This window comes from Cherax quadricarinatus, chromosome 39 (assembly GCF_038502225.1).
Source record: "Cherax quadricarinatus isolate ZL_2023a chromosome 39, ASM3850222v1, whole genome shotgun sequence".
In the NCBI taxonomy this organism is placed as follows: Eukaryota; Metazoa; Arthropoda; class Malacostraca; order Decapoda; family Parastacidae; genus Cherax; species Cherax quadricarinatus.
Genome location: NC_091330.1, coordinates 27,293,376 through 27,318,971, shown reverse-complemented (window position 1 = coordinate 27,318,971; position 25,596 = coordinate 27,293,376). Strand labels below are relative to the sequence as shown.

The following is a 25,596-nucleotide window of genomic DNA, read 5'->3' as shown; positions in this document are numbered from 1 at the left end:
TCCCCTACCACAAGTACTTTCGCATTTGGTTCAAAACTCCCCAAGAACTCGCTCAACATTTCCAAAAATCTCTTCTCTCTTTCTCTTTACACTTATCTCTTCTCCAGTTCATAAACACTTACTATAACCCACTTTTCACATCCAACCCTTATTTTACTCCCACATAATCCTTTAATTTATACATTTATATTCCCTCTTTTCCTGCCATAACTGATCCTTCAACATTACTGCTAACTCTTCCTTAGGTCTATCAGAAATCCCCCCTGACCTTGATGTTATGAATGAAAAGAAGCTGGATGTCCTGGCTCTAAGTGAAACTAAGCTGAAGGGGGTAAGAGAGTCTCGGTGGGGAGAAACAAATGGGATTAGGTCAGGAGTCTCTAATAAAGTTAGAGCTAAGGAAGTAGCAATAATGTTGAAAGATAATTTATGACAGGGGAAAAAAAGAATATAAATGTATAAATTCAAGGACTATGTGGAGTAAAATAAAGGTCAGATGTAAAAAGTGGGTTATAGTAAGTGTTTATGCACCTGGAGAAGAAAGAATTGTAAAGGAGAGAGAGAGAGAGATGAACTCATTCCACCTCTAAACTGACAGGATGGGACTACCTTTACTAGTAGTCAAGAGAAAGCGGACCTCTTTGCGTAACACTTTGCTACCAAAATGCAAGTTCCTGATCCAGCAAGGGACCTTCCTTGGCTAGCTGCAAGAACTGTCAAAACTGTCAATGGTGACAATAAGGCAGGAGGTGCATTTCCTTTTTAAATCACTGACCAAGAAAAGGCTGTGGGCCCAGACAAGCTGAGCGTAAGATTACTGAGATGTGCAGACCAGCTAGCAGCACCTCTAATTTGCATCTTTCAGCACTGCCTAGTACAGTGTAAATGGCCTTCTCTGTGGAAAGAGGCAAATCTAGTCCTTGTTCACAAAAAGAAGAGCAGAACAGAAAGCATCTACAGACCAGTGTCACTGCTCTCAATCACTGGCAAGATCCTGGAGACAATCTCAAGACAAATGACAAAGATTTTTAACTACCACTCACTACTTTGAGACCATCAATATGGCTTCAGGAAAGGTTACTCTGCTGCTGATCTGTTGTTAAACATCTCTACTAAGTGGCACCAGTCACTGGATGAATCCAAAGTCAGCTATGTGGTAGCACTGGACATTGCTGGTGCTTTCGATCGGGTGTGGCACCAGGGCCTCTTAGCAAAACTGCAAGCTCTGGGATTTGCAGGCTCTATGCTATGTCTCCTCAGTGATTACCTTCATGGTAGATCTTTAAGGGTAGTTCTTAATGAAATGGTATCAGCAAGACATCCTAGTGGGGCAAGTGTTCCACAAGGAAGCGTGCTGGGACCATTGTTATGGAATGTCTACTTCAATGACCTTCTTCATCTCATCCCAGAATCCCATGCATATGCAGACGACTGTACAATGACAGTCACTTATCCAAGAGAAGAAATGCCAGCTGCTCTAAGCTACATCAATCACCAGCTAAGAGCTATATTAGCTTGGGGAAATAGAGGGCAAGTAACATTTGCACCTGAGAAAACACAAATGACAATGAGATCTAGGCACCATGATGGTAATGCCGGTGCAGTAGTAAGGATGAATGGGAGGGTGTTGGCACCTGGGAGGAAAGTTGATATCCTTGGGGTGAACTTTGACTCCAAACTGACCATGAAGAACCACATTGTAAATCTTGCAAATAAGGCAGCCAGGAAACTTACAGAACTTCACTTTATCTAGCAGCTACTTGACAGTAGGGGTTGCAAGATTCTGTATGACGCACAAGTACGCTCGCACCTTGAGTATGCTCCACTTTCTTGGTTTGCTTGCCCCCCTTCTCATCTGCGACTGCTTGACAGAGTAGAGAACAGAGCAAGACGTCTCATCTCTCGCCTGGACCCATCCTGGATAGATCTGTCATTTCAGCAGAGCCTTCAACACAGGAGGGATGTGGGTGGCCTTACTGTTATGTACAAGGCCAATATTGTCAAAGTACCACACTTGGATCCACCTCGAGGACAGCGTGAAACAAGCTTTTATGCCACAAGACGGGCAGAAAGCAGCAACTTCACTCTGGCTGTATCCTTCTCCAGAACAACACTCCATCTGAGATCATATATACCCAGGATGACTCGAGTATGGAACACATTTGTACAACATAATGATGTCAACGAGATAAAGTCAGTTGATCAAATGAAAATGCTGGCCCACAGATGGCCCCAACTTCATCCTGTTCCCTACTTTTTTTTTTATTATCACACTGGCCGATTCCCACCAAGGCAGGGTGGCCCGAAAAAGAAAAACTTTCACCATCATTCACTCCATCACTGTCTTGCCAGAAGGGTGCTTTACACTACAGTTTTTAAACTGCAACATTAACACCCCTCCTTCAGAGTGCAGGCACTGTACTTCCCATCTCCAGGACTCAAGTCCGGCCTGCCGGTTTCCCTGAACCCCTTCATAAATGTTACTTTGCTCACACTCCAACAGCACGTCAAGTATTAAAAACCATTTGTCTCCATTCACTCCTATCAAACACGCTCACGCATGCCTGCTGGAAGTCCAAGCCCCTCGCACACAAAACCTGCTTTACCCCCTCCCTCCAACCTTTCCTAGGCCGACCCCTACCCCGCCTTCCTTCCACTACAGACTGATACACTCTTGAAGTTATTCTGTTTCGCTCCATTCTCTCCACATGTCCGAACCACCTCAACAACCCTTCCTCAGCCCTCTGGACAACAGTTTTGGTAATCCCGCACCTCCTCCTAACTTCCAAACTACGAATTCTCTGCATTATATTCACACCACACATTGCTCTCAGACATGACATCTCCACTGCCTCCAGCCTTCTCCTCGCTGCAACATTCATCACCCATGCTTCACACCCATATAAGAGCGTTGGTAAAACTATACTCTCATACATTCCCCTCTTTGCCTCCAAGGACAAAGTTCTTTGTCTCCACAGACTCCTAAGTGCACCACTCACCCTTTTCCCCTCATCAATTCTATGATTCACCTCATCTTTCATAGACCCATCCGCTGACACGTCCACTCCCAAATATCTGAATACATTCACCTCCTCCATACTCTCTCCCTCCAATCTGATATCCAATCTTTCATCACCTAATGTTTTTATCCTCATAACCTTACTCTTTCCTGTATTCACTTTCAATTTTCTTCTTTTGCACACCCTACCAAATTCATCCACCAATCTCTGCAACTTCTCTTCAGAATCTCCCAAGAGCACAGTGTCATCAGCAAAGAGCAACTGTGACAACTCCCACTTTATGTGTGATTCTTTATCTTTTAACTCCACGCCTCTTGCCAAGACCCTCGCATTTACTTCTCTTACAACCCCATCTATAAATATATTAAACAACCACGGTGACATCACACAATCTTGTCTAAGGCCTACTTTTACTGGGAAATAATTTCCCTCTTTCCTACATACTCTAACTTGAGCCTCACTATCCTCGTAAAAACTCTTCACTGCTTTCAGTAACCTACCTCCTACACCATACACCTGCAACATCTGCCACATTGCCCCCCTATCCACCCTGTCATACGCCTTTTCCAAATCCATAAATGCCACAAAGACCTCTTTAGCCTTATCTAAATACTGTTCACTTATATGTTTCACTGTAAACACCTGGTCCACACACCCCCTACCTTTCCTAAAGCCTCCTTGTTCATCTGCTATCCTATTTTCCGTCTTACTCTTAATTCTTTCAATAATAACTCTACCATACACTTTGCCAGGTATACTCAACAGACTTCTCCCCCTATAATTTTTGCACTCTCTTTTATCCCCTTTGCCTTTATACAAAGGAACTATGCATGCTCTCTGCCAATCCCTAGGTACCTTACCCTCTTCCATACATTTATTAAATAATTGCACCAACCACTCCAAAACTATATCCCCACCTGCTTTTAACATTTCTATCTTTATCCCATCAATCCCGGCTGCCTTACCCCCTTTCATTTTACCTACTGCCTCACGAACTTCCCCCACACTCACAACTGGCTCTTCCTCACTCCTACAAGATGTTATTCCTCCTTGCCCTATACACGAAATCACAACTTCCCTATCTTCATCAACATTTAACAATTCCTCAAAATATTCCCTCCATCTTCCCAATACCTCTAACTCTCCATTTAATAACTCTCCTCTCCTATTTTTAACTGACAAATCCATTTGTTCTCTAGGCTTTCTTAACTTGTTAATCTCACTCCAAAACTTTTTCTTATTTTCAACAAAATTTGTTGATAACATCTCACCCACTCTCTCATTTGCTCTCTTTTTACATTGTTTCACCACTCTCTTAACCTCTCTCTTTTTCTCCATATACTCTTCCCTCCTTTCATCACTTCTACTTTGTAAAAACTCCTCATATGCTAACTTTTTCTCCCTTACTACTCTCTTCACATCATCATTCCACCAATCGCTCCTCTTCCCTCCCGCACCCACTTTCCTGTAACCACAAACTTCTGCTGAACACTCTAACACTACATTTTTAAACCTACCCCATACCTCTTCGACCCCATTGCCTATGCTCTCATTAGCCCATCTATCCTCCAATAGCTGTTTATATCTTACCCTAACTGCCTCCTCTTTTAGTTTATAAACCTTCACCTCTACTTGTATGTCTCATAATAATAAAAATGCTTTCATATGAGCTGATGTAGGTAACAGCTCATAGCTTGTCAATAAAACTAGGGATCCTTAACCTAATCTTGTCAAACCCTGTGTAAAAAAAAAAAAAAAAAGATGGAGATGTTGATGTTAAGTGAGAGCTTAGGGAATTTTGAGCCAAGTGAGAGAGTAACTGTGGTAGGGGACATGTATGCTAAAGTGGGAGAAACAATTGTAGAGGACATGGTAGGTAAGTCTGGAGTGCCAGGGGTAAATGATAATGGGGAGCCTTTAACTGAACAATGTATAGAAAGAGGTTTGGTAATAAGTACATAATACATATTTTAAGAAAAAGAGAATAAGTATACAAGATATGATATATGGCATAATGACAGTAGTTTGTCAGACTGCATTGGTGGATAAAAGGTTGATGGGCCGACTTCAGGATGTGCATGGTTATTAAGGGGCAACAGATATATTAGATCATTATTTAGTTGTAGCTATAGCTAGAGTAAGAGGTAGATGGGGCAAAAGGAAAATGGCAAATGCAAGCAAGAGAGAGCTGAAAGTTTATAAACTAAGAAAGGAGGAGGTTAGGGTAAGATATAAGCAGCTATTGAAAGAAAGGTGGGCTAGTGAGAGTGTAAGTAGTGCAGGGGTTGAAGAGGGGTGGGATAGTTTTAAAAATGCAGAGCATTTTGGGCAAATTTTTTGCCCAGGATGCAACTCACATCAGTTCACTACTGCTAGGTGAACATGGACAGCAGGTGTCTTAAGGAAACACATCCTAATGTTTCCATTCATTGTGGGGATCGACCACTAGACCTTAGTGTGTGAGCCGAGTGTGCTAGCAATTGAGCTACGGGACACAATTTTGTGGATATAGGAGGGTGAATGTTGGAGGAAAGAGGAGTCATTGATGAAATGATGAGGTAAAGGGTGTGATAAGGGAGACAAAGTGATATAAGAACAGTGGAGTACATGGAAAGCAAAACAGAGGTGAAGAGAGTGGTGAGGGAGTGCAAAAGGAGAACAAATGATAGAGTGGGTGAGGTGCTGTCAACAAATTTTGCTGAGATTAAGAAAAACTTTTGGAGATAAGATAAGGTTAAGAAAGCCTAGGGAACAACTGGACTTGACAGCTAAAAACAGAATAGGGGAGTCATTAGATGGGGAGTTAGAAGTAGTATTGGGAAGATGATGGGAATATTTTGTTACTGTTAGATGTTGATGAAGAGAGGGAAGCAGTGATTTCAGGGGGAGTTAACAGTTTTACCTTAACTTCTTTATTTTTCGCTCGATTTCTTTCATTTTTTTTTTTTGTACGCAAAGAAGCCCCTTTCCATTTTAATGTAACTTATTTTCAATAAGATAGCTCAAAAAACAACTGAGAAAAAAATTATTTACTAATAATCATACATATTGCAAGGTACTGTTGAAGTGGGACTTGGAGAAGCTGTTTTGGCATTATCTACGCATAAAACAATGCTAAACTGTATTTATCTGGGTTAACTTTACTGTAATTTATCCTATCTTCATTCTTAAAAAAAATAAAGTTTGTATGGTTTTGACATTCAGCCAAATATCTGACTTTTGTCCTCACAAAAATAAAAAACAAATTATGATCTCAAAATAATAATCTGCAGTTTGTAAAACAATCTTTCCTTTATGTGTGTGAATTTCATTGCATTCCTATTATTATTAATGACAGTAAGGCAATATATATGTGAATAACATACTTCCGAGATAATCCGCGAAACAGCCGGACCACCGATTTTTTTTTCCAAGAAAATAACATATTTCTCAGTTTTATACTGCATTACGAGTGTATATCATAGTTACCCCTATCTGTTTTCTTTAATATAAGGACCTTGGGGGTTATAGGAGGAGAATGGAAGCCCATCCATAGCTCAGGAATATTATATTCCAGAGGGAGTGCTCGAAGAATATGCCATATATTATTCATTCTGGCGTATTTACCATATTTCTTTGTTATTTATATTGTTTATTATGTCATATTAGATTAATTGTGATAGATAAATAAGCCGTAGAAGCAATAATAGCATTATATTGAAGCATATTCCCCGGCTATCCCGAGACAGGAATTTCTGCTGACGTAAGCAAGATGTTCCTAGAAGGTTCCTGATTGGCTGTAAGTCTATGTATAAGTCCCACCCACTTTCTTATGATGCCAAATTGTCAATTATTATATTAGAAAGAATAATACAATACACGAAAAAAAATCGGAAAAAAAAAAACATGAAAATTGACGACAGGTGAGCAGACCTGCCGCTGGTAGTGATGTCACCCTAGGTGTTTTAAATGACTATAATTCCTTGTAGGAATGTCATAGAGCAATGATTCTTGTATCAGTGTGTTGCCAGAGAGTTAAGCTATTTTTCTATATGATTAAGTCAATTTGTGAATTTTTTTGAATATTTTTTTTCATTCGTGCTGGGAAAGCGCTTACTCCGCCTTCATGCACTGGCTAGGGAGGTATAACAGTTCCTAGGAGGGAAGAGGAGTCAGACGTGAGTGTGGGGGAGATGTGTTAGGCATCAGGTAGAATGAAAGGGGATAAAGCAGCTGAAACTGATGGGAAATGTTAAAAGCAGGTGGGGATATTATTTTGGAGTGGTTGGTACTTTTGTTCAAAAATGTATGAAACGGGGAGAAGGTACCTAGGGACTGACAGAGATCATGCATAGCTCCTTTATATAAAAGGAAGGGGAGGAAACAGTTTAGAAATTATAGGGGAACAAGCCTAGTGAGTATACCTAGTAAAGTGTAGAGGTAAGACGGAGAGCCAGATTGCAGATAAACAAGGAAGCTTTAGAATGCATAAGGGATGTGTAGACCAAGCGTTTACAGCGAAGCATGTAAGTGAACAATATTTAGATAAAGGTAGGGAATGTTTTGTTGCTTTTATGGATTTAGAAAAGGCATATGATAGAGTGGTTAGGGAAGCAATGTGGCAGATGTTGCAAGTGTATGGAATAGGTGGTAAGTTATTAAATGCTGTGAATTTTTTTTGAGGATAGTGAGGCTCAGCTTAGGGTGTGTAGGAGAGAGGGATATTACTTTCCAGTAAAATTAGGTCTTAAACAAAGATGTCACTATGGTTGTTTAACATATTTAAAGATGGGGTTGTAAAAGAAGTAAATGCTAAGGTATTGGGGAGAGGAGCGCGATTAAAAAATGCAGATTCAAATGCAAAATATGAGTTGACACAGTTACTTTCTGCAGATGATATTGTGCATTTGGGAGATTCTGAAGAGAAGTTGCAAAGGTTAGTGGATGAGTTTGAGAGGGTGTGTAAAGGAAGAAAGTTGAAAGTGAACATGGATAAGAGTAAGGTGATGAAGGTATCAAATAATTCAGATAAAGAAAAATTGGATATCACATTGAAGAGCGTATTGAAGAAGTGAACGTTTTTAGGTATTTAGGAGTTGACTTGTCAGTGGATGGGTTTATGAAGGATGAGGTAAAGTATAGAACTGATGAAGGAAAAAAGGTGAGTGGTGCGTTGAGGTATCTGTGGAGACAAAGAACGTTATCCATGGAGGGAAAGAAGGGAATGTATGAGAGTAGAGTGGTACCAACACTCTTATATGGGTGTGAAACATGGGTTGTAAATGCTGCAGCAAGGAGGAAGCTGGAGGCAGTGGAGATGTCATGTCTAAGGGCAACGTGTGGTGTAAATATTATGCAGTGAATTCGTAGTGTGGAAATTAGGAAGAGGTGTGGAGTTACTAAAAGTAATAGAGGGCTGAAGAGGGGGGTGTTGAGGTGGTTTGGTCATTTAGAGAGAATGGAACAAAGCAGAATGACTTGTAGAGTGTATAAATTTATTGGGGAAGGGAGGGAGGGAGTAAAGGAGGTTTTGTGGGCTAGGGGCTTGGACTTCCAGCAAGTGTGCATGAGCATGTTAGATAGAAGTGAATGGAGACAAATGGTTTTTGGGACCTGACGAGCTGTTGGAGTGTGAGCAGGGTAATATTTTGTGAAGGGATTCAGGGGAACCAGTTAGCCGGACTTGAGTCCTGGAAATGGAAAGTACAATGCCTGTACTATAAATGAGGGGTTTAGGATAACGACAGTTAGGAGGGACGTCTAAACTGTCATATCTGAGCGCCTCTGCAAAGACAATGATGATGGTCAGAGTGTTAAATGATGAAAGTATTTTGTTTCCTTTTGAGTTTTTCTTTCTTTTTGGGTCACCCTGCCTTGGTAGGAAATGGCCAAAGTGTTATTTATATATATATATATATATATATATATATATATATATATATATATATATATATATATATATATATATATATATATATTTATTTATTTTTAAAAAGTCGGCCATCTCCCACCGAGGCAGGGTGACCCAAAAAGAAAGAAAATCCCCAAAAAGAAAATACTTTCATCATCATTCAACACTTTCACCTCACTCACACATAATCACTGTTTTTGCAGAGGTGCTCAGAACACAACAGTTTAGAAGCATATACCTATAAAGATACACAACATATCCCTCCAAAGTGCTAATATCCCAAAACCCCTCCTTTAGAGTGTGGGCATTGTACTTCCCATTTCCAGGACTCAAATCTGGCTATATAAAAATAACCGGTTTCCCTGAATCCCTTCACTAAATATTACCCTGCGCTTACACTCCAACAGATCGTCAGGTCCCAAATACCATTCGCCTCCATTTACTCCTATCGAACACGCTCATGCACGCCTGCTGGAAGTCCAAGTCCCTCACCCACAAAACCTCCCTTACCCCTTCCTTCCAACCTTTTCGAGGACGACCCCTACCCCGCCTTCCGTCTCCTACAGATTTAAATGCTCTCCATGTCATTCTACTTTGATCCATTCTCTCTAAATGACCAAACCACCTCAACAACCCCTCTTCAGCCCTCTGACTAATACTTTTATTAACTCCACACCTCCTAATTTCCACACTCCAAATTTTCTGCATAATATTTACACCACACATTGCCCTTAGACAGGACATCTCCACTGCCTCCAACCGCCTCCTCGCTGCTGCATTCACAACCCAAGCTTCACACCCATATAAGAGTGTTTGTACTACTATACTTTCATACATTCCCTTCTTTTCCTCCATAGATAACGTTTTTTGACTCCACATATACCTCAATGCACCACTCACCTTTTTTCCCTCATCAATTCTATGATTAACCTCATCCTAACAGACTCTGCGGCAGCAGCGGCAGCAGCAACCTCCAAGCTCCGTACTTTTCTCCAACTATCAGAGCCACCAATGCTCCTATGATGACCTAGTTACAAGCAAAACTGCACTACCCAACGTAGCACCCAGAATGACCAAAGATTGCCAACAGTGAAACCTACAAATCGAAAATATTAGAGATCAAAGGAAGACTGCCCACAAACCGAAAGCAACACCCCGCTGCCAGCCAAACAACGTAACCCTAAGCTTTGTATAACTACAACTTCTTCTTAACTACAACAATTCCTGTAGTATTATGAGGCGCAATCTAAGAGGAAACAGCACCAAGGCCAGCAAGAAAACACCGAAAAATCAACTATTCAACAAGTGTAGCCATGAGGACGCCGGCCCAGCAACCACCCCTCTCACCACACCACAACAATAACAACAAACATGGCTGCCACCAGCCCATCCTCCCCTCTCTTCCCCGGATTCAACCTACCAAGTAGTCTCTCAGGTATGACCAACGATCCAGATACCCTAAAGACATGCATCTCCACCTTAGTTATTGAAAATATGAATCTTCGAGAGACACTAACAAAACAAGACACCAGGATGACACAACTCGAGAACAAAATCCTCAGTCTTGAACAAAAGTTATCAACACCAGGAATGACTAACTGTGACAAGACCATCCAAACAGTCATAGATAGCCATACCCAACAAATAATATCTCTTAATACAAAGGTTGAAGAAGCAGTAAAAGAATGGAAGAACAACTTAGATAACCAGTTCAGTGACTACTTTGCTCTCCAAGAAGATAAAACCGAGCAAGATAAACTATCGGACGCAGTAATAGTTAACAGTCCACTTTTTCCCAGTGATATGAACCAAACAAACAGTAAAGAAATTACTCTCCAGATCATAAAGGACCAAACAAGTGTTATTGTACCAGAGTCAGAAATAAAAGAAGACAGGTTACTAGGATCCCATGGTAGAAAAAGTGTTATGCTTAGATTCCACTCACATGACAGGAAAAAAGACTTAATTATTGCATTTATTAAAGTAAAGAAAGAGGTATACATAAACGAGTGTCTTACCAAAAAATATCAGAACCTCCTGTATAGAGTCAGAAAACTTTAAGCGGGAGAATAATGACACAATACACCAATGCTTCACACGGGATGGGAAAATTCTAGTTAGGAAAACAAATGTAGGTCAACTGTACACAATCACGAATGAGAATGATCTATCACGATTTCTCAGGGATACTGATCTTACAGAGAATAACTAAATGTCCAACCTAAAAGCCTACGTCATGTAGTGTATGTTTTGCTCCATTATTGTTCAAATCTCGTAGTACAATCTCTTAGTAATTAAATAATCAACTACCTCATTTTGTGATTTTACTAGTAAGCATAAGTCACCTTATCTAATTTCCAAGTTTGTATATTCAACTCCAACCTTTATATTTTCCTTTGTACCTGTGTACTTGTGTGCCTCTATACCTGTCTACCATCTTACTATCATATTATAACCAAGACATTGCCATTGTTATTTTTTACTTATTATTCTTTTGGTACTTTAATTTGTGAATTTTATTTTGTCAATTTAAATCTAGTTATACTCTTGATCTTGTCAACAACCTATACCAGACCCTAGTGCAATTGCAAGTACCATTTCAATTTGTATTTTTATATAATAAGTTTATATTATAAGTCCTACTCTAAGATTGTTTTCATATCTTAGTGACTATATTGTGTGTGCAATTAGTGTATATTTCAATTATATTATTGTTCAAGGCCCTTAACTATCTTTTGCTAACTAGTACCAACTACCTCATATATTTTTTTTTCTACTTTTTTGCTACCTTAACTTGTATATTTTATCTTGTCAATTTAAATCTAGTTATACTCTAATTCTTGTAAACAACTTATATAACACCTTAGTGCAATTACAACTGAGAGTCTTGTGCCTTTTTCATATCATTAGATTAAACTCAGTTGTACTATAGCTCATTCTAGCTCAATACATAGTCAATACCAAATTCATTATATTAGACCATAGTGTAATTACTAGTGAGAGTCTGGTGCTATTTTTAATTTGTATTTTTATATCATTAGATTAAACTCAGTTGTACTATAGCTCATTCTAGCTCAATACATAGTCAATACCAAATTCATTATATTAGACCATAGTGCAATTACAAGTGAGAGTCTTGTGCTATTTTTAATTTGTATTTTTATATTATTAGTTTATACCTAGTTGTACTTTAGCTCATTCCAGCACAACACATAGACAACACCAACTCCATTATGTGTATTAGTGACTATACTCTACATGACCAAAATGCTATAGCTATACACTTGTCCAAACTTCCCACCACTACAGATATCAGTACTAAAACTCAAGATATAAATAACCATAATTTAAACCTAGAAGATGATTGATCACGTTGACCCTGATCTAAACCTCCATAATCTGACACACAATCAAAACCTATTGGAAAGTAACTGCCTTTACTACACAGCATCACAAGCCAGCACTATCCTAAACAATGCTAAAAGTCTATCAGTACTTAACTACAACATTAGGTCCTTAAGCAAACACTATGATGACCTCCTGGCACTCCTTGAATCACTCAAGACACCCTTCTCCTCCTGCATTATTCTTACTGAGACCTGGCTTAAGCAGTACAAAATAGATATCTACCCTCTACCAGGATACGCAGCAATCCACAACTGCAGACCAAACCAAGTTGGGGGTGGTATTGCAATCTATTACTCTAACCAATTATCTTGTATTAGCACCACTTGCTTTAGTGATGAATATGGAGAATACATTTTTGCTAATTTTACTGTAAAAAACCTTAAGACGCCTATAACAATCGGTGCCATTTACCGGATACCCCACACAAACATCCCAAATTTCAGTGAGAAATTAAAGGCACTAATAACAAACAGACAAATGAATAAGCACCACCTTCTCTTAGCTGGAGACTTCAACATCAACCTTGGCCTACTAGATGATCAGCCTGTAACTGATTTCATCAACAATATGAACAACACACTTCTCATACCAACAATAACTAAACCAACCAGGCTCACTGAAACAAGTGCAACCATAATAGACCACATATGGACCAATATACTAGCCCCCCTTAAATCAGGGATAATCACAGATAGCACTACAGACCACTACCCTACCTTCCTCTTGACAAACATTAGTAAACCACCACTTGAATACAACAAAGTTTCATTTAGACTCCATGATGAGGCCTCAATAAGGAAGTTCACAGCTGACCTAGAGACTGCTGACTGGCCTACAGAATTCTCCAAGGCCAATGGTATTGATGACTGGACAGACATTTTTCTTAACAAATTACTTAGACTATACAACAAACATTGTCCTATAAAAACGAAACAGATCACAAACAAACGGCTTGGTTGCCCATGGCTAACCAGCACCATTCTGAAATCCATTAATAAGAAACACCAATATGAAAAGCAATATAGATAGGGCTTAATACACACAGACATTCTTAAACACTATTCATCAGTCCTCACCAAAGTAATAAAGAAAGCCAAACAACTATACTACTCCAGTAGATTCACTGAAATAAAGTTGGTAGAATTACCGACAATATGTAAAGTAAAAGGAGTGCATAATGTGACAAAACGTTTCGCTCTCCAGGAGCTTTATCAAGCTCCTGGAGAGCGAAACGTTGCCACAATAAATGTCACATTAGTTGCACTTGTGTCCTTTTACTTTACATAGATTCACTGACACAAGAGGAGATATAAAAAAGACCTGGAAAACACTCTCAGATTCTAGGGACCCACAAACTGAAAAAAAAACAAGAATATTGCCCCAACTAAACCTAATGAAACACCACTGCATCCCACTGACACAGCTAACAAGATAAACGACTTCTCAACCATAGGTTCTAATCTCGCCAATAAAATCCCACGTACCAATGCCCATGCCGGGGACTACCTAGATGGGAATTTCCCAAATTCCTTCTATCTTGCTCCAACTGAGCCCATGGAAGTCACCGAGATTATAAAGTCACTTAAAAATAACTCAGGGAATCTGTCTCATGTCCCACCATTATTGTACAAGAGAGCGGCCCATGTCCTCTCGCATGCTATCTCATTACTTTTTAACAAGTCACTAGAAACTAGCACCTTCCCGAAACTACTCAAGATGGCAAGGGTTACACCAATACATAAAGGTGGTGACCCTACAGATTTAAACAACTATAGGCCAATATCAAACTTACCATTGCTATCCAAAATCTTTGAGAAACTCGTGCACAGGAGACTATATTCATTTATAACGGCACAAAACATACTCAACCCCTGCCAATTTGAATTCAGGAAAAATAAAAGCACTAACGATGCAATCATAAAAATGCTAGATCTGCTTTACACAGCATTGGAAAATAAGGAATATCCACTAGGAATTTTTATTGACCTAAGAAAAGCTTTTGACACAGTAGACCACGGCATCCTACTCCACAAACTTGACCATTATGGTATAAGAGGCCATGCGCTTGCATATTTCAAATCTTACCTTACTAATAGGTATCAGTATGTCACCATTGAAGACACAGCATCAACAACACAGCCACTTGATACTGGAGTTCCGCAGGGAAGTGTCCTTGGTCCCCTGCTCTTCCTCATATACATCAATGATCTTCCAAACGTATCTCAACACCTGAACCCCATTCTCTTTGCTGACGACACGACTTATGTCATCTCTCACCCTAATCTTGCCACCCTCAACACCATTGCTAATGAGGAGCTGATCAAAATATCGACTTGGATGACAGCCAATAAACTTACGCTTAACACTGACAAAACCTACTACATTATATTTGGTAGCAGAGCAGGAGATGCGCAAATTAACATTAAGATCGACAACACTCTAATTGCCAGGCATAATGAGGGCAAATTCCTGGGCCTATACCTCGACAACAACCTGAACTTCAGCACCCATATCCAACACATAACCAAAAAAGTATCCAAAATGGTTGGGATCCTCTCCAAGATACGATACTACGTGCCGCAAACTGCCCTTCTCACATTATACCATTCACTTATATATCCATACCTCACCTATGCTATCTGTGCTTGGGGTTCAACTGCAGCAACACACCTAAAGCCAATAATAACCCAACAAAAAGCCACAGTAAGAATAATCACTAAATCCCATCCCTGGCAACACCCCCCCCCCCACTCTTCATAGATCTAAACTTACTCCCTGTTCAGTACATCCACACTTACTACTGTGCAATCTACATCTACAGGACCTTAAATTCCAATATTAACCTTGACCTAAAACGCTTTCTTGATAGTTGTGATAGAACCCACAGGCACAACACCAGACACAAACATCTCTATGACATTCCCCGTGTCCGACTAAACCTTTACAAAAATTCAATGTATGTCAAAGGCCCTAAAATCTGGAACACCCTACCTGAAAATTCTAAAACTGCAGACACATTCATCACCTTCAAAACTACCATCAGAAAACATCTTATCTCCCTGATACACCCTGTCAACTAATTACACGAATACCACCTGGTGGTTAACACTTACACTCACTCACCCATTTGACCATAAACAGAAATATCAATCTCAATTTCAAAGTAAAGAATCTTAACTAGACATAAGTTGGCCTGTGATACTCCAATACTGAAACTATGTATAGTGCCAAAACAAAAGCATTCACATTGCTAAACTCACAAACTAGTATTTAGTCACTTAGCCATAATACCAACTTACCTCATAATTTTGAATATTTTAAACTTAAGATTTGATTTAAGTCTGCCCGAAATGCCTAGCCATGCTAGATGTTCTAGTGGTACACTCTGTAATTATTATTTTACTACATGTAAACCACACAATAACCAAATTCTGTAAACTCAGCATTGTGATCCTTATAGAGAATAAACTTTGAATTTGAATTCATAAATCCATCCGCCGACACGTCAACTCCCAAGTATCTGAAAACATTCACTTCTTCCATACTCCTCCTCCCCAATTTGATATCCAATTTTTCTTTATCTAAATCATTTGATACCCTCATCACCTTACTCTTTTCTATATTCACTTTCAACTTTCTACCTTTACACACACTCCCAAACTCATCCACTAACCTTTGCAATTTTTCTTTAGAATCTCCCATAAGCACAGTATTATCAGCAAAAAGTAACTGTGTCAATTCCCATTTTGTATATGATTCCCCATAATTTAATCCCACCCCTCTCCTGAACACCCTAGCATTTACTTCTTTTACAACCCCATCTATAAATATATTAAACAACCATGGTGACATTACACATCCCTGTCTTAGACCTACTTTTACCGGGAAGTAGTCTCCCTCACCTGAGCCTCATTATCCTCACAAAAGCTCTTTACAGCATTTAGTAACTTACCACCTATTCCATATACTTGCAACATCTGCCACATTGCTCCCCTATCCACTCTATCATATGCCTTTTCTAAATCCATAAATGCAATAAAAACTTCCCTACCTTTATCTAAATACTGTTCACATATATGCTTCAATGTAAACGCTTGATCTACACATCCCCTACCCACTCTGAAACCTCCTTGCTCATCTGCAATCCTACATTCTGTCTTATCTCTAATTCTTTCAATAATAACCCTGCCATACACTTTTCCTGGTATACTCAGTAAACTTATTCCTCTATAATTCTTACAATCTCTTTTGTCCCCCTTCCCTTTATATAAAGGGACCATACATGCTCTCCGCCAATCCCTAGGTACCTTCCCCTCTTTCATACATTTATTAAACAAAAGTACCAACCACTCCAACACTATATCCCCCCCTGCTTTTAACATTTCTGTCATGATCCCATCAGTTCCAGCTGCTTTACCCCCTTTCATTCTACGTAATGCCTCACGTACCTCCACCACACTTACATTCTGCTCTTCTTCACTCCTAAAAGATGGTATACCTCCCTGACCAGTGCATGAAATTACCGCCTCCCTTTCTTCCTCAACATTTAAAAGTTCCTCAAAATATTCTCGCCATCTACCTAATACCTCCCTCTCCCCATCTACTAACTCCCCTACTCTGTTTTTAACTGACAAATCCATACGTTCCCTAGGCTTTCTTGTTTAACTCCAAAATTTTTCCTTATTTTCATTAAAATTTCTTGACAGTGCCTCTCCCACTCTATCATCTGCTCTCCTTTTACACTCTCTTCACCTTTCTTTTACTCTCCATATACTCTGCTCTTCTTATAACACTTCTGCTTTGTAAAAACCTCTCATAAGCCAACTTCTTCTCTTTTATCACACCCTTTACTTCATCATTCCACCAATCACTCCTCTTTCCTCCAGCCCCCACCCTCCTATAACCACAAACTTCTGCCCCACATTCTAATACCAACCCTCTTCAACCCCCCACACTACTCATCTTTGCACTAGCCCACCTTTCTGCCAATAGTCAATTATACCTCACCCGAACTTCCTCCTCCCTTAGTTTATACACTTTCACTTCCCTCCTACTTGTTGTTGCCACCTTCCTCTTGTCCCATCTACCTCTTACTCTAACTGTAGCTACAACTAAATAATGATCCGATATATCAGTTGCCCCTCTATAAACATGTACATCCTGGAGCCTACCCATTAACCTTTTATCCACCAATACATAATCTAACAAGCTATTTTCATTATGTGCTACATCATACCTTGTATATTTATTTATCCTCTTTTTCATAAAATATGTATTACTTATTACCAAATCTCTTTCTACACATAGCTCAATTAAAGGCTCCCCATTTACATTTACCCCTGGCACCCCAAATTTACCTACTACTTCCACAATATTTTTACCCACTTTAGCATTGAAATCCCCGGCCACAGGTACTCTCACACTTGGTTCAAAACTCCCCACGCATTTGCTCAACATTTCCCAAAATCTCTCTCTCTCCTCTACACTTCTCTCTTCTCCAGGTGCATATACACTTACTATAACCCACTTTTCACATCCAACCTTTATTTTACTCCACATAATCCTTGAATTAATACATTTATAGTCCCTCTTTTCCTGCCATATCTTATCCTTCAACATTATTGTTATATATATATATATATATATATTATATATATATATATATATATATATATATATATATATATATATATATATATATATATATATATATATATATATATATATCTATATAAGGTAATAGGTTGGTAGACAGCAACCACCCAGGGAAGTACTACCGTCCTGCCAGATGACTGTGAAACAGAAACCTGTAACTGTTTTGCATGATGGTAGGATTGCTGGTTTCTTTTTCTGTCTCATAAACATGCTAGATAACAGGGATATCTTGCTACTCCTACTTACACTTTGGTCACACTTCACAGACACGCACATGCATATATATATACATACATCTAGGTTTTTCTCCTTTTTCTAAATAGCTCTTGTTCCTCTTTATTTCTTCTATTGTCCATGGGGAAGTGGAAAAGAATCTTTCCTCCGTAAGCCATGCGTGTCGTATGAGGCGACCAAAATGCTGGGAGCAATGGGCTAGTAACCCCTTCTCCTGTAGACATTTACTAAAAAAGAGAAGAAGAAAAACTTTATAAAACTGGGATGCTTAAATGTGCGTGGATGTAGTGCGGATGACAAGAAACAGATGATTGCTGATGTTATGAATGAAAAGAAGTTGGATGTCCTGGCCCTAAGCGAAACAAAGCTGAAGGGGGTAGGGGAGTTTCGGTGGGGGGAAATAAATGGGATTAAATCTGGAGTATCTGAGAGAGTTAGAGCAAAGGAAGGGGTAGCAGTAATGTTGAATGATCAGTTATGGAAGGAGAAAAGAGAATATGAATGTGTAAATTCAAGAATTATGTGGATTAAAGTAAAGGTTGGATGCGAGAAGTGGGTCATAATAAGCGTGTATGCACCTGGAGAAGAGAGGAATGCAGAGGAGAGAGAGAGATTTTGGGAGATGTTAAGTGAATGTATAGGAGCCTTTGAACCAAGTGAGAGAGTAATTGTGGTAGGGGATCTGAATGCTAAAGTAGAAGAAACTTTTAGAGAGGGTGTGGTAGGTAAGTTTGGGGTGCCAGGTGTAAATGATAATGGAAGCCCTTTGATTGAACTTTGTATAGAAAGGGGTTTAGTTATAGGTAATACATATTTTAAGAAAAAGAGGATAAATAAGTATACAAGATATGATGTAGGGCGAAATGACAGTAGTTTGTTGGATTATGTATTGGTAGATAAAAGACTGTTGAGTAGACTTCAGGATGTACATGTTTATAGAGGGGCCACAGATATATCAGATCACTTTCTAGTTGTCGCTACACTGAGAGTAAAAGGTAGATGGGATACAAGGAGAATAGAAGCATCAGGGAAGAGAGAGGTGAAGATTTATAAACTAAAAGAGGAGGCAGTTAGGGTAAGATATAAACAGCTATTGGAGGATAGATGGGCTAATGAGAGCATAGGCAATGGGGTCGAAGAGGTATGGGGTAGGTTTAAAAATGTAGTGTTAGAGTGTTCAGCAGAAGTTTGTGGTTACAGGAAAGTGGGTGCAGGAGGGAAGAGGAGCGATTGGTGGAATGATAATGTGAAGAGAGTAGTAAGGGAGAAAAAGTTAGCATATGAGAAGTTTTTACAAAGTAGAAGTGATGAAAGGAGGGAAGAGTATATGGAGAAAAAGAGAGAGGTTAAGAGAGTGGTGAAGCAATGTAAAAAGAGAGCAAATGAGAGAGTGGGTGAGATGTTATCAACAAATTTTGTTGAAAATAAGAAAAAGTTTTGGAGTGAGATTAACAAGTTAAGAAAGCCTAGAGAAGAAATGGATTTGTCACTTAAAAATAGGAGAGGAGAGTTATTAAATGGAGAGTGAGAGGTATTGGGAAGATGGAGGGAATATTTTGAGGAATTGTTAAATGTTGATGAAGATAGGGAAACTGTGATTTCGTGTATAGGGCAAGGAGGAACAACATCTTGTAGGAGTGAGGAAGAGCCAGTTGTGAGTGTGGGGGAAGTTCGTGAGGCAGTAGGTAAAATGAAAGGGGGTAAGGCAGCCGGGATTGATGGGATAAAGATAGAAATGTTAAAAGCAGGTGGGGATATAGTTTTGGAGTGGTTGGTGCAATTATTTAATAAATGTATGGAAGAGGGTAAGGTACCTAGGGATTGGCAGAGAGCATGCATAGTTCCTTTGTATAAAGGGAAAGGGGATAAAAGAGAGTGCAAAAATTATAGGGGGATAAGTCTGTTGAGTATACCTGGTAAAGTGTATGGTAGAGTTATTATTGAAAGAATTAAGAGTAAGACGGAGAATAGGATAGCAGATGAACAAGGAGGCTTTAGGAAAGGTAGGGGGTGTGTGGACCAGGTGTTTACAGTGAAAGATATAAGTGAACAGTATTTAGATAAGGCTAAAGAGGTCTTTGTGGCATTTATGGATTTGGAAAAGGCGTATGACAGGGTGGATAGGGGGGCAATGTGGCAGATGTTGCAGGTGTATGGTGTAGGAGGTAGGTTACTGAAAGCAGTGAAGAGTTTTTACGAGGATAGTGAGGCTCAAGTTAGAGTATGTAGGAAACAGGAAAATTATTTCCCAGTAAAAGTAGGCCTTAGACAAGGATGTGTGATGTCACCGTGGTTGTTTAATATATTTATAGATGGGGTTGTAAGAGAAGTAAATGCGAGGGTCTTGGCAAGAGGCGTGGAGTTAAAAGATAAAGAATCACACATAAAGTGGGAGTTGTCACAGTTGCTCTTCGCTGATGACACTGTGCTCTTGGGAGATTCATAAGAGAAGTTGCAGAGATTGGTGGATGAATTTGGTAGGGTGTGCAAAAGAAGAAAATTGAAAGTGAATACAGGAAAGAGTAAGGTTATGAGGATAACAAAAAGATTAGGTGATGAAAGATTGGATATCAGATTGGAGGGAGAGAGTATGGAGGAGGTGAATGTATTCAGATATTTGGGAGTGGACGTGTCAGCGGATGGGTCTATGAAAGATGAGGTGAATCATAGAATTGATGAGGGGAAAAGGGTGAGTGGTGCACTTAGGAGTCTGTGGAGACAAAGAACTTTGTCCTTGGAGGCAAAGAGGGGAATGTATGAGAGTATAGTTTTACCAACGCTCTTATATGGGTGTGAAGCATGAGTGATGAATGTTGCTGCGAGGAGAAGGCTGGAGGTAGTGGAGATGTCATGTCTGAGAGCAATGTGTGGTGTGAATATAATGCAGAGAATTCATAGTTTGGAAGTTAGGAGGAGGTGCGGGATTACCAAAACTGTTGTCCAGAGGGCTGAGGAAGGGTTGTTGAGGTGGTTTGGACATGTGGAGAGAATGGAGAGAAACAGAATAACTTTAAGAGTGTATCAGTCTGTAGTGGAAGGAAGGCGGGGTAGGGGTCTGCCTAGGAAAGGTTGGAGGGAGGGGGTAAAGGAGGTTTTGTGTGTGAGGGGCTTGGACTTCCAGCAGGCATGCGTGAGCGTGCTTGATAGGAGTGAATGGAGACAAATGGTTTTTAATACTTGACGTGCTGTTCGAGTGTGAGCAAAGTAACATTTATGAAGGGGTTCAGGGAAACCGGCAGGCCGGACTTGAGTCCTGGAGATGGGAAGTACAGTGCCTGCACTCTGAAGGATGGGTGTTAATGTTGCAGTTTAAAAACTGTAGTGTAAAGCACCCTTCTGGCAAGACAGTGATGGAGTGAATGATGGTGAAAGTTTTTCTTTTTCGGGCCACCCTGCCTTGGTGGGAATCGGCCAGTGTGATAATAAAAAAAAATATATATAATGTATATTGTAGCACACTACACATACATGTATATGTATAAACACTGGTCTGAATTTTCTCCTATTTTTTTAAATAGTTGTTTTTATCTATTTTTTTTTCATCTCCATGGGGAAGTGGAAAAGAATCTTTCCACTGTAAGCCATGCATGTCATAAGAGGTGACTAAAATGCTGGGAGCAATGGGCTCCAGGCATTTTAGTTAGGATGTTTGAATGAGCATGGATGTGATGCAGATAAGAATGAGACGAATGCCAGTGTTATGAATGACAAGAAGATGAATGTCCTAGCACTAAGTGAAACAAAGCTGAAGGGGATAGGAGAGTTTCAGTGGGAAGAAATAAATGGAATTAAGTCAGGAGTATCTGATAGAGTTAAGGAAAGAGTAACTATTATGTTGAAAGATCACTTATGAAAGGAGAAGAGGGAATATAAATGTACAAGTTCAAGGATTATGTACATTAAAATAAGGGTAGAATGCAAAGAGTGGTTTATAATGCACCTGGAGAAAAGAGGCATGTAGATTGTAGATGAATGGTTCAGAGAACCGACATGTTGATAAATTAGACACATTTGCAACTTTTGGGTATCTTTATTGAGGAAACATTTTGCCACATAGTGGCTTCATCAGCCTATACAAAGGAGAATCTTGAAGAACAGGAGGATTAATGGACTGACCACATCGACCCAAATTTGAGGGACTGATTACCTCATTCTCCTCCTGTTCTTCAAGATTCTCCTTTGTATGGACTGATGAAGCCACTGTGTGGCGAAACGTTTCCTCAATAAAGATACCCAAGAGTTGCACATGTGTAATTTATCAGAGGCATGTAGAGGAGACTGGGTTTTCTTCTATTTTCTTTCTAATTCTTGTTCTTGTTTATTTCCTCTTATCTCCATGGGGAAGTGGAACAGAATTCTTCCTCTGTAAGCCATGCGTGTCGTAAGAGGCGACTAAAATGCTGGGAGCAAGGGGCTAGTAACCCCTTCTCCTGTATATATTACTAAATTTAAAAGGAGAAACTTCAGTTTTTTCTTTTGGGCCACCCCACCTCAGTGGGATACGGCTGGTACGTTGAAAGAAAGAAAGATGTAGAGGAGAGAGAGTGAGGGATTTTGGAAGATGTTATGCAAGCGTTTAGGAACTTTTGAGCCAAGTGAGAGAGTAATTGTGGTATTGGACCTACATGCTGACGTGGGAGAAATGGTCATAGAGGGTAAGGGTGTCAAATGAAATGATAATGGAGGGCCTTTGATTGAATTTTGTATTGAAAGGGGTTTGGTAGTAAGTACAAAATACATATTTTAAGAAAAAAAGGATAAGTATACAAGATGTGATACATGGCATAATGGCAGTAGTTTGTTAACTGATTGGTAGACTTCAGGATGTGCATGTTTATAGGAGGGGTCACAGATATAATAGAATATTTTTTAATTGCAGCTACAGTGAGAGTAAAAGCTAGATGGGATACAAAGATAATGGAATCAGCAGGTGAAGGTTTATAAACTAAAGGAGGAGGCAGTTAGGGTAAGATATAAATAACTATTGGAAGAAAGATAGGCTAGTGAGGGTACAGACAATGAGATGGAAGAGGTATGAGGTAGATTTAAGAATGTAGTGTTAGAGTGTTCAGCAGAAGTATGTGGTTACAGGAAAGCGGGGTGCGGGAGGGAAGATGAGAGATTGGTGGAATGATGAGGTAAAGAGAGTAGTAAGAGAGAGAAACTTAGCATATGAGAGGTTTTTACAAAGTCAAAGTGATACAAGGAGGGAGGAGTATATGGAGAGAAAAAGAGAGGTTAAGAGAGTCGTGAAGGAATGTAAAAGGAGAGCAAATGAGAGAGAGGGTAAGATGCTATCAACAAATTTTGTTGAGAATAAGAAAAAGTTTTGAAGTGAGATTAATTGGTTGAGTAAGCCTAAGGAATGAATGGATTTGACAGGTAAAAATAGTTCAGGAGAGTTATTAGATGGGAATATTTTAGGAACTGTTAAGTGATGAAAATAGGGAAGCTGTGATTTCGTGAACTGGGCAGGGAGGTATAATATCTTGTAGAAGTAAGGAAGAGCCAGTTGTGAGTATGGGAGAGGAGTGAGAAGCAGTGGGTAGAATGAAAGGGGGTAAAGCAGCTGGGACTGATGGAATAAAGACAGAAATGTTAAAGGCAGATGGGAATATAATTTTGGAGTGGTTGGTGCTTTTTATTTAATAAATGTATGGAAGAGGGGAAGGTACCTAGGGATTGGCAGAGCGCATGCAGAGTTCCTTTGTATAAAGGCAAAGGAGGCAAAAGAGAGTGTGTAAAAATTATAGGGGAATAAGCCTCTTGAGTATACCTGGTAAATTGTATGGTAGTTATCGTTGAAAGAATTAAGAGTAAGATGGAGAGCAGGATAGCAGAGGAACAAGGAGGCTTTAGGAAGGGTACGGGGTTTATAGATGGGAAGTACAGTGCCAGCACTCTGAAGGAGGGGTGTTAATGTTGCAGTTTTATAACTGTAGTGTAAGCATGCCTCTGGCAAGACAGTGATGGAGTGAATGATGATGGAAGTTTTTCTTTTTCAGGCCACCCTGCCTTGGTGGGAAACAGCTGATGTGTTAATAAAAATAATATAAAATGACAGTGAACAGTATTTAAATAAGTGTAAAGAGGTTTTGTTGCATTTATTGATTTGGAAAAGGAATATGATAGGGTGGATAGTGGAGGCAATGTGGCAGATGTTGCAAATGTATGCAATAGGAGCTAGGTTACTGGAAGCAGTGAAGAGTTTTTACGAGGATAGTGAGGCTCAAGTTAGAGTATGTAGGAGAGAGGGAGATTATTTCCCAGTAAAAGTAGGCCTGAGACAGGGATGTTGTTCAATATATTTATAGATGGGGTTTTAAGAGAAATGAATGCTTGGGTATTGGTAAGAGGCATGGGATTAAAAGATAAATAATCTAACACAAAGTGGGAGTTGCCACAGATGCTTTTTGCTGATGACACTGAGTTTCTGAGAGATTCTGAAGAAAGTTGCAGAGGTTGGTGAACGAGTTTGGTAGGGTATGTAAAAGAAGGAAATTAAAAGCGAACATAGGAAAGAGTGATGAGGATAACAAAAAATTTAGTTAATGAAAGACTGGATATCAGATTAGGGAGAGGCAGTATGGAGGAAGTGAATGTATCTGGATATTTGGGAATGGATTCATCAGCAGATGGGTCTATGAAAGATGAGGTAAACCATAGAATTGATGAGGGAAAAACAGTGAGTGGTACACCAAGTAGTGTGTGGAGACAAAGAATGTTATCCATGGAAGCAAAGAGAGAAATGTAGGAGAGTATATTGGTGTGAAGCATGGGTGGTGAATATTGCAATAAGGAGAAGGCTGGAGGCAACAGGGATGTTGTGTCTGAGAGCAGTGTGAGGTGCATTGAATCTGTAATTTGGAGATTAGGAGGAGATGTGGGGTTACTAAAAGTATTATCCAGAGAGCTGAGGAAGGGTTGAGGGACATCCAAACTGTCAATCTGAGTGCTGCCTCTGCAAAGTGATTATGTGTGAATGATGGTGAAAGTGTTTCTTTTTTGGGGTCACTGCCTTGGTGGGAGACAGCCAGCAAGCTAAAAATAAAAAGTACATATCTTTCTCTTCAAAATGTTAGCCGTCTCCCACTGAGGCAGGTGACCCAAAAAAGAAAGACTTCTACTTCTTCTTAGGCTCTTGTTCTCTTGCATAAACCTGACTTTATTAATCAGAATTACCTCTTCCCAGTAAAACTCTTGCACTCTTATTAACTTTGATTTACTCAGTTTTTTTTTTCATTCATAACATTAACATATGAAAATAAAAAAATGACTATAAATCACTACAAGAAGACTCAGATAAATTGTGTAGATGAAGTGAACAATTAATAACTGAATTAAATATGGGTAAGTCCCATGTAATGCAACTGAGAGAAAATTATAACA

General features: G+C 39.5%; 1 protein-coding gene across 5 annotated transcripts in view; it reads right to left on the bottom strand.

The window, feature by feature from the left end:
- The window catches only part of LOC128696401 (protein turtle-like), a 1,392,149-nt gene that overhangs the window by 321,235 nt on the left and 1,045,318 nt on the right, over positions 1-25,596 (bottom strand). The gene's annotated exons all lie outside the window — the stretch shown is intronic.